Genomic DNA, 10,703 nt, shown 5'->3' with positions numbered 1-10,703 from the left:
TCAATGCTGTTCGAGATTTTGTGCAGATTCAAATAGCAATTGTGAAGATCACTGACCTGGGACCTTTGCATGCTATCTTGAACATGAATGCTTTCTATGATTATAGAAGACATTTGGAGTTACAGTAACAAATCAAAATCAAATCAAATCAAATTTTATTTGTCACATACACATGTTAGCAGATGTTAATGCGAGTGTAGCGAAATGCTAAGATATTAGATTTTAGATATTACCGTGCAGTAATATCTAACATCTAAGCATTTCGCTACACTCGCATTAACATCTGCTAACATGTGTATGTGACAAATACAATTTAATTTGATTTAATCTAACCTAACAATTTCACAACAACTACCTCATACACACAAGTGTAAAGGAATGAATACGAATATGTACATAAAAATATATGAATGAGTGATGGCCAAACGGCATAGGCAAGATGCAGTAGATGGTACAGAGTACAGTATATACTGTATAACATGAGTAATGTAGGGTATGAAAACATTATATAAAGTGGCATTGTTTAAAATGGCTAGTGATACATTTAATTACATCAAGATGGCAAGATGCAGTAGATGGTATAGCGTACAGTATATACATATGAGATGAGTAATGTAGGGTATGTAAACATTATATAAAGTGGCATTGTTTAAAGTGGCTAGTGATACATTTATTACATACATTTTTCCATTATTAAAGTGGCTAGAGTTGAGTCAGTATGTTGGCAGCAGCCACTCAATGTTAGTGATGGCTGTTTAACAGTCAGATGGCCATGAGATAGAAGCTGTTTTTCAGTCTCTCGGTCCCCGCTTTGATGCACCTCAACATGGCAGTGGATGTGTTGCTCATTTTAAGTTTGTATAAATACTGTTACATTAGTTTGTAAGACAGCCTTAAATTTGGGCTTTAAACTGTATTGCATAAGTGACACAACCAAATATCAACATTTGAAGGAGATGTATCATCTGCTTGGATAGTTCCATCTGTGCCACTGACTTATTCTAGCTTTATTTCCAGTTTGTCTACAAATTCATAATTTATACACTACCGGTCAAAAGTTTTAGAACACCTACTCATTCAAGGGTTTTTCTGTATTTTTACTATTTTCTACATTGTAGAATAATAGTGAAGCCATGAAAAACTATGAAATAACACATATGGAATCACGTAGTAACCAAAAAAGTGTTAAACAAATCAAAATACATTTTATTTTTGAGATTTTTCAAAGTAGCCACCCTTTGCCTTGATGACAGCTTTGCACACTCTTGGTATTCTCTCATCCAGCTTCATGAGGTAGTCACCTGAAATGCATTTCAATCAACAGGTGTGTCTTGTTAAAAGTTAATTTGTGGAATTTCTTTCCTTCTTAATGCATTTGAGCCAATTGGTTGTGTTGTGACAAGGTAGAGTATACAGAAGATAGGCCTATTTGGTAAAAGACCAAGTCAATATTATGGAAAGAACAGCTCAAATAAGCAAAGAGAAATGACAGTCCATCATTACTTTAAGACATTAAGGTCAGTCAATCTGGCAAATTTCAAGTGCAGTCGCAAAAACCATCAAGCTCTATGATGAAACTGGCTCTCATGTGAAACCGCCACAGGAATGGAAGACCCAGAGTTACCTCTGCTGCAGAGGATAAGTTCATTAGAGTTACCAGCCTCAGAAATTGCAGCCCAAATAAATGCTTCATAGAGTTCAAGTAACAGACACATCTTCACATCAACTGTTCAGAGGAGACTGTGTGAATCAGGCCTTCATGATCGAATTGCTGCAAAGAAACCACTACTAAAGGACACCAATAAGACACTTGCTTGGGCCAAGAAACACCAGCAAAGGACATTAGACCGGTGGAAATTTGTCCTTTGGTCTGATGAGTCCAAATTGGAGATTTTTGTTTCCAATCGCCATGTCTTTGTGAGACGCAGTGTGGGTGAATGGATGATCTCCACATGTGTATTTCTCACTGTAAAGCATGGAGGAGGTGTTATGGTGTGGGGGTGCTTTGCTGGTGACACGGTCTGTGATTTATTTAGAATTCAAGGCACACTTAACCAGCATGGCTACCACAGCATTCTGCAGCGATACGCCATCCCATCTGATTTGAGCTTAGTGGGACTATCATTTGTTTTTCAACAGGACAATAATCCAACACACCTCCAGGCTGTGTAAGGGCTATTTTACCAAGAAGGAGAGTGATGGAGTGCTGCATCAGATGACCTGGCCTTCACAATCCCCCGACCTCAACCAAATTTAGATGGTTTGGGATGAATCGGACCGCAGAGTGAAAGAAAAGCACCAAACAAGTGCTCAGCATTTGTGGGAACTCCTTCAAGACTGTTGGAAAAGCATTCCAGGTGAAGCTGGTTGAGATAATGCCAAGAGTGTGCCAAGCTGTCATCAAGGCTATATGGGTGGCTATATGAAGGGTGGCTATATGAAGAATCTCAAATATAAAATATATTTTGATTTGTTTAACACCTTTTTGGTTACTACATGATTCCATATGTGTTATTTCATAGTTTTGATGTCTTCACTACTACAATGTAGAAAATAGTATAAAAATAAAGAAAACATCTTGAATGAGTAGGTGTTCTAAAACTTTTGACCGGTAGTGTATGTTAGATTCACATCTCCATCTCAACCAAAAATCTAAAGAATAGGACTAAATAACATCTAACTACACAGATGGAGCTATCCAAGCAGAAGATACATCTCCTTAAAATGTTGATATTTTGTGGCACTGTATCACGGCTGTTCAAATGATCAGACCAAAGCGCAGTGTGTTCGTAGTTCCACATCTTTATTAACCGTGAAACTAAATGCAATACACCAAACACTTGAAATAACAAAACAACAAACCGTGACGCAGAGAGGAAAACACACTACTCAAAACTAACAACCCACAAAACCAAAAGGAAAACCCCCCTACATAAATATGATCTCCAATTAGAGACAACGAGAACCGGCTTCCTCTAATTGGAGATCATCCCAATAACCCCAACATAGAAATAGAAATCTAGAAAACCCACATAGCAACAGAAAACAAGAAAACCACCCAAAACACCCAATGTCACGCCCTGACCACTCTACTATAGAAAATGACCTCTTATAAGGGTCAGGACATGACAGTACCCCCCCAAAGGTGCAGACCCCGACTGCACACAAACAAAACAACCACAAAACACAAAGGGAGGGTAGGGAGGGTGACAAAAGTCTATGGCGGCTCTAGTGCTACACCCAGAACCTTCCTCTCCCTCTGATCCTCCAGCAACGGAGATGGCTCCGGCTCAGGGTATAACCCACGTTCCGCCTGCAGATCCTTCCGCTTCTGTAACACCGGCCTGTGGACCATTATGAGAGGAATCGGACTGTAGATAATTACCGGAAGCTCTGTGCTGCAGACCACCGCTGGAGGTTCTGGCCTACAGGCCGCCGCTGAAGGCTCCAGACTGGGATGCGTCGCTGGAGGCTCCGGACTGGGAGGCATCGCTGGAGGCTCCGGACTGGGAGGCGTCGCTGGAGGTTCCGGACTTGGAGGCGTCGCTGGAGGCTCCGGACTTGGAGGCGTCGCTGGAGGCTCCGGACTGGGAGGCGTCGCTGGAGGCTCCGGACTAGGGAGCGTCGCTGGAGGCTCCGGACTAGGGAGCGTCGCTGGAGGCTCCGGGCTGAGGTCCGTCGGTGGAGGTTCCGGGCTGAGGTCCGTCTCAATAGGTTCCGGACTGTAGGCCATCTCAGTAGGTTCCGGACTGTAGGCCGTCTCCGTAGGTTCCGGACTGTAGGCCGTCTCCGTAGGTTCCGGACTGTAGGCCGTCTCCGTAGGTTCCGGACTGTAGACCGTCTCAGTAGGTTCCGGACTGAAAAACGTCGCCGGAAGCTCTGGACGGGGAACTGTCGCCGGAAGCTCTGGACGGGGAACTGTCACCGGAAGCCCTGGACGGGGAACTGTCACCGGAAGCCCTGGACGGGGAACTGTCGCCGGAAGCCCTGGACGGGGGACTGTCGCCGGAAGCCCTGGACGGGGGACTGTCGCCGGAAGCCCTGGACGGGGGACTGTCGCCGGAAGCCCTGGACGGGGAACTGTCGCCGGAAGCCCTGGACGGGGAACTGTTGTCGTAGTATCGTCGCTCCCTCTTTGCTGCTTCAATTTCCTCCCTCGGGCAACGATACTCCCCAGCCTGCCTCCAGGGTCCTTCCCCATCCAAAATTTCCTCCCAAGTCCATTCCTCCAGATACTCCCTCCCACGCTGCTTGGTCCTTTTTTGGTGGGTTGTTCTGTCACGGCTGTTCAAATGATCGGACCAAAGCGCAGTGTGTTCGTAGTTCCACATCTTTATTAACCGTGAAACTAAATGCAATACACCAAACGCTTGAAATAACAAAACAACAAACTGTGACGCAGAGAGGAAAACACACTACTCAAAACTAACAACCCACAAAACCAAGAGGAAAAACCCCCTACATAAATATGATCTCCAATTAGAGACAACGAGAACTGGCTGCCTCTAATTGGAGATCATCCCAATAACCCCAACATAGAAATAGAAATCTAGAAAACCCACATAGAAACAGAAAACAAGAAAACCACCCAAAACACCCCCGTCACGCCCTGACCACTCTACTATAGAAAATGACCTCTTACAAGGGTCAGGACGTGACACACTGACAGCTAAACATAATTCAATATCCAGCTTGTCTACAAATTAATAATTTATATGTTGCATTCAAGTCTCCATCGCAACCAAAAATCTAAGTTAAAGAATAGGATTAAATCAAATCAAACTTTAAATGCATTTTAAATCAAGTTTGATCTGTTTAAGTCCTATTCTTTAACTTATATTTTTGGTTGAGATGGAGACGTGAATCCAACATATGAATTATTAACTTTAAGATTCAATTTTAAATCAGCCAAAGCTTGAAACCCTAGGTGTATATCTATTGTCTATTTTTAGATGAACCCTGGGTTGAATGTAATCAATAGTTGTTGAAGACTTCGCACATGTTACACTGAGTGTACAAAACATTAAGAAAACTTTCTACTCGTCGGGGCATGGACTCTACAATGTTCTTAATGCTTTGTAAATACTGTAATTAGTGATAAACACTAAATGTAAAAAACATTAGGACCACCTTCTCTTTCCATGACATAGACTGACCAGGTGAATCCAGATTAAAGCTATGATCCCCTATTGATGTCCCTTGTTAATTCCACTTCAATCAGTGACTAAGCGGAGGAGACAGGTTAAAGAAGGAGTTTTAAGCCTTGAGACAATTGAGACATGGATTGTGTATATGTACTATTCAGAGGGGGAATGGGCAAGACAAAATATTTAATTGTCTTTGAATGGAGTGTGGTAGTAGGTGCCAGGCACACTGGTTGGAGTGTGTCAAGAACTGCAGCGCTGCTGGGTTTTTCACGCTCAACAGTTTCCCGTGTGTATCAAGAATGGTCCACCACCCAAAGGACACCGAGACAAACATGAAACAACTGTGGGAAGCATTGGAGTCAACATGGGCCAGCATCCCTGTGGAGCGCTTTCGACACCGTGTGGAGTCCATGCCCCGAAAAATTTAGCCTGTTCTGAGGATAAAATGAGGTGAAACTCAATATTACGAAGGTGTTCCTAATATTTCGTACACTCGGTGTATAACAAAGTACGGTTACATTTCAATAGCTCTGTTAAACCTACTCTTTGGAGTGACTTCAAGCAACAGTGAATCTATTTAGTTGTTAAGAGATCTCTTAATAACCATTCTCACAATAGCACATCGGTAATAGTCAGTGAAAAATATCAAAGCTAAGCAGGGATGGCCTTAGTTAAAACCCTGGAAGGGAAACCAGATTGATAGCTATAGATAAATCAACTACTATGTGCTGCCCAGATGTATTATTTAATTCTGATAGTGGATATAACGTTGAAGATCTGACATTTTTTCAAAGGTACAAATTCAACATATTTTATACAAGGTTGTCTATGTTGAAAATTGGTTACCATGATGACATAATCCTGTGGTTGAAATTTCACCCTCAAAACAACAGTTTATGTTGATAATTTTTTTCAAATCTAATGTATTTTCCATGTAGATCCCACGTCACCATACGTTGACAAAGTAAGTTGGACAAAGTTGATTCAACCAGTTTGTGCCAAGTAGGAAACTTCCGTTGGGAGTATAATTAACGTACGTAGTTATATTATGTTTGTGTGGAGAATGTATTAACTTGTGTTAATATGGCCCTGCAGTATTTTTGTACAATAGGGTCATAAATACTTTGAGATTTTAAAATGAATGTCTTTTGTCAAATCTGAGTCACTTTTATAGTTTTGTAAACTAATTTCACATAATGCTTTTCACAGGATGTGCTCAAGTAAAGTCTATGATGTTAACCTTACACTGCAAAAATTCAACCCAGTGGTCCAAACATGAGAAATTATTCTAAACCAGGAAGCAATTGAGACACTGAGTCTGTGATCTCATCTCACAATGACGCATGTCTTGAAGACAGCACAGCATCTGATAGGAAAGATTTTGTGAAACTGGCGGGCTTCTGTCTGGCCAGTCACAAGGTGTGGGTGTGTATGGGTCAGATTATCTGTGTGTTCTGGGGTGATGTGTTCATATAGATGTAATGGTAATCTGCATTACACCATATAAAGCAGATCTGTACTGGCACGCAATATAAGAGTGCCATGATTATTCAAACATTCTATGTCAAACTAATTATCAATGGACTGTCAGTTTACATGATCAGGTGCCAATTACAACCAAAGTATGTTGCGTGAGTGTTACTTGGGTGGATAACGATTGTTAAGTACACGTGTTGGCAGTTGACATGAATGAATGAATGTAACTGATAGTTTGGTAACAGTGAGCATCTGTCGAAAACAATCCGAATAAGCAGTACAGACAAACACCATCAGAAATATTCTAGGCTTTCCTTAGATCACGAGCTCATGCAAAACTGGAAGTTGAGGAGGGATACACTCTAGGTCATGAATCAAGTTCCCTGTTTTAACCCAGAACTTTATTTAAAGAGACAAGTGGGTAAGTGGGCAACATCTGAAATCCTAATACATCACTGGAATAAAAGGTAATTAACACAGATTCCCTTTGGGATTGAAACAGACTTGATAATCATCCTTTTTAGGTGAACCTAAGCGTTCTATTTATCATGTTATTTTCTATATCCAAGATGAGGCGAAAGGTCATATATATATACAGGGAAAATGGGAGGATGATGAAAGCTGCTACAGTCAGCTAAAAGTCAGTCAGCTCACAAAGAACAGACAGAGAAAAACTCCCTTCAGATAAATTTGGCTAATTTTATGGGAGAACCAGGAAGTCTGCAGGAGTATTCTCCTTTGGGAGTTGTTCATGTAAATGTAATGTACTGTGCTGAAAACTACAAATAAAACCAAATTACAGTCAACTATGGTAAATCATTGTTCATTTACAAGAATGCACGCACAATACAATTAGGTCAGTATGTTCAAGTTCAAGGTTCAACTTTATTGTCCCAGAGGGAAATTGGTTTGGCAGCAAAGGAGGATTAAAAACAGCATTGAACAAACAGTATAAAATCCACATGGATTACAATGACACACAGTTCTAGTGAATACAATGGTCTAGCTGGTCCATCAATACTAATAGCCATCAATACTAATATATACAGTAGGCCTACTAGTGACCGACATTAGAAGCACAAAAGTATAGTGAGCCAAAGTTGTCTAATAAGTAAAGTGTCCTGTGCAATCTTAGGTCATCTTGTCAACAACATATCATCAATGTGCTGACAAAACCCCCAAAACATTAACGGCAACATCACCTTCATCATCATCAACAACATTTTACCATCGTCATCCTCAAAATCACCCCTAGCCTACCTCCATATCTTCCCTGTATTCAAAAGGGAAATGGCTATAGGGGTGACAGAGTGCTTGTACCATCAGTATTAACAGTGGGACATATACTGGGAGGCAGTGGGTAGGACCTGGAACTCAAGGTGTAGGGGATGGGCACAGTCAGACAGGATGGATTCTGCCTTCTTCACCACTTATCTGTTCTCTTGTACAGGTCAGACAGACTACTCTGCTGGACTTCCGTGATCTCACTGCCCACTTTCACTATTCTAGCTATCATTGTGCCAAGATACTTGTAGTTGTCTACACTGTCTATCGCCTGTCCTTTGATGATAATGTTGTGAAGGTAGGGGGGTGATGCCTGAAATCCATACACATATCTTTGGTTTTTGTCACATTCAGTTGTAAGAATCCACTTCGACACCAATGTACAAAATTCTCAACAACAGGGCCATGGGGCAGTTTCATTGGACTGAAGGAGACTAACTATTACAGTCATCCCTAAACTTCAGTCTCGGTTCTCGTACTGGCTACGACAATCATCAGTCTACAGGATATAGAGGAGTGATGAGAAGACACACCCCTGGGGTGAGCCTGTTGATGATGACAGCTCCCCTGACAGGCATCCATTCACCCTCACGCTCTGGGTTCTGTTGGTTAGAAAGTCGAGGATCCAACCCACTACATGAGAGTCTACACCAAAAGCATTAGTGAGTTGGTTCACTAACAGATGGAGTTGAATGGTGTTAAAAGCAGATGAGAAATCAACAAATAAAAACTTGCCATGAGTTTTTTTTGCTACCCTAGATGTTTGCACGGAAGGTCAGTTAGGGTGACAGTAGCATCCTGTACACCCCGCTTAGCCTTATATGCAAACTGAAACAGATCAAGAAGGTGCTGTGTCTTGTCCAGAAGCGCTTTCTTAATCAGTTTCTCAAAGGACGTAATGACCAAGGAAGTCAAGGTGACTGGTCTGTAGTCATTAAAAACCTTTGGGTGGTTGTTCTTGGCGACTGGGATCACAGTAGACTGTTTCCATAGATTTGGCACCCTCTGCTGGCTGAGCGACTTATTAAAGACGTAATTAAAGATAGGGCCTAGTTTCTCTGCACAGGAGGTGAGCAGGCGGCTACCTATATTGTCTGGTCCCGGGTAAAACTCCTGTGCCATTTGATTGTCAGAATTAAAGCCATCTAGTGACACCTTTTAAAAAAAAACTTTTATCCCCACAATAGTTTTCATACCATCCCAGGCCGAGACTAAATTGTTACCAAGATCTCTTTCAATTGTCCTTGTACATCTGTTTAGCTCTCCTGATTTCACCTCTTTCTGCAGCCTATTTAAGTCAGTAAGGTTTCCATCTTAACATTTATCTTACTGTTTAACAGAACCCTGAGAGACTTGCTAACCCAGGGCTTAATATTGGGGTACGTAAACCTTCACAACCTTATCTGGGATGACTACATCTTCACAATATGAAACCCAGGAGCTAACAGCATCAGTGAGATCGTCAATATCAGCACGACTCTTTAAACATTTAAACAGTACACTCATTCAATACACCCCTATAGGGTCAGGGAGGAATCTCAGTCCAGTTCTTAATCCGCTATGTAAGCACTTTACCCCTCGACAGGGCTGTGTGATATACCGGGATAAGGGCCATGCAGTTGTGGTCAGCTGTGCCCATTTCAGGGGTAGGGGGGGATTTATACGCTCCCTTAAAAGAACCGTAACACAAGACCAGGATCTTGTGATTTCTGGTGGGCATGTGACGTACTGATGAAAGTTCCTCAAAGTTTTTGACAAAGTACGGTGGTTAAAGTCCCCAAGGATGATGTTCGGGGCATCTGGAAATGTAGTTTGTAATTTCTGTGTCATCTGGAGTATTAACTATGCGGCATTACTCTCATTTGCCTTCGGGTGGATGCAAACCACGGTGAGGAATATTTAAGGAAATTCCTTGGGCAGATGGTGGGTGCGCAATGACACGTATATCCTTTGTGCATAGTTTTTCCCTAAACAGTAGGCTACAGTTTTGTACCAGCCCTCATTCACGTAAAGACACTCCACAACCCAGTGTCTTACCAGTAACCTCGGGCCTCTCGGTCCAAGCGTATAGGTGCTCCAAACCAGTCAATCACCAACTCACAGTCCAAGTCCATATTCTTAAACCATGTCTCTGTAAGAGACAGAATACAGGAATTTCTGAATTCATGTTCGAAACGAACATGGGCTTGCAGTTCATCAGTTTTACGAAGAGACTTGGCATTTTCTAGAATGATAGAAGGCAGGAGAATGCGTGACAGAGATTGGCGCTTTGTCCTTTCCCGGACTCCACTCTTCCCCCGCTTTCTCATCTTGCTGTGTAGCCCGCCAGCAGCCCGCTGGTAGAATCCCATTGACCATTATTATAATCAAATGCATCAAGGTTTGGGTAGATTAGATCCAAGGGAGGATTGGCATTCTGGGGATAATTCCATTGGAGAAGAACACTTCCTGCTGTACTGGATCCATTGATTATGAATGGGGAAGTTCTTGCAAACTTTGTGCCAGGTGAAACACCATCCACTATAAAAACAACGCTGCTAACGCCATGTTCCCGAAAGGAAATAGAGGAAGAGTTCAACACTGCCCTTTCTATTTCATTGATCTACTAGATCATTGTATTCCGTGACTTAAAACAGATTATCTAAAACTGGTCAAATACAAAATAACAAACACAGACAGAGAAACATTACATTACATTACATTACATTTAAGTCATTTAGCAGACGCTCTTATCCAGAGCGACTTACAAAATGGTGCATTCACCTTATGATATCCAGTGGAACAACCACTTTACAA

Source organism: Salmo salar, chromosome 01 (assembly GCF_965601325.2).
Source record: "Salmo salar chromosome 01, fSalSal1, whole genome shotgun sequence".
NCBI lineage: Eukaryota > Metazoa > Chordata > Actinopteri > Salmoniformes > Salmonidae > Salmo > Salmo salar.
This window is presented reverse-complemented; position numbering follows the sequence as displayed.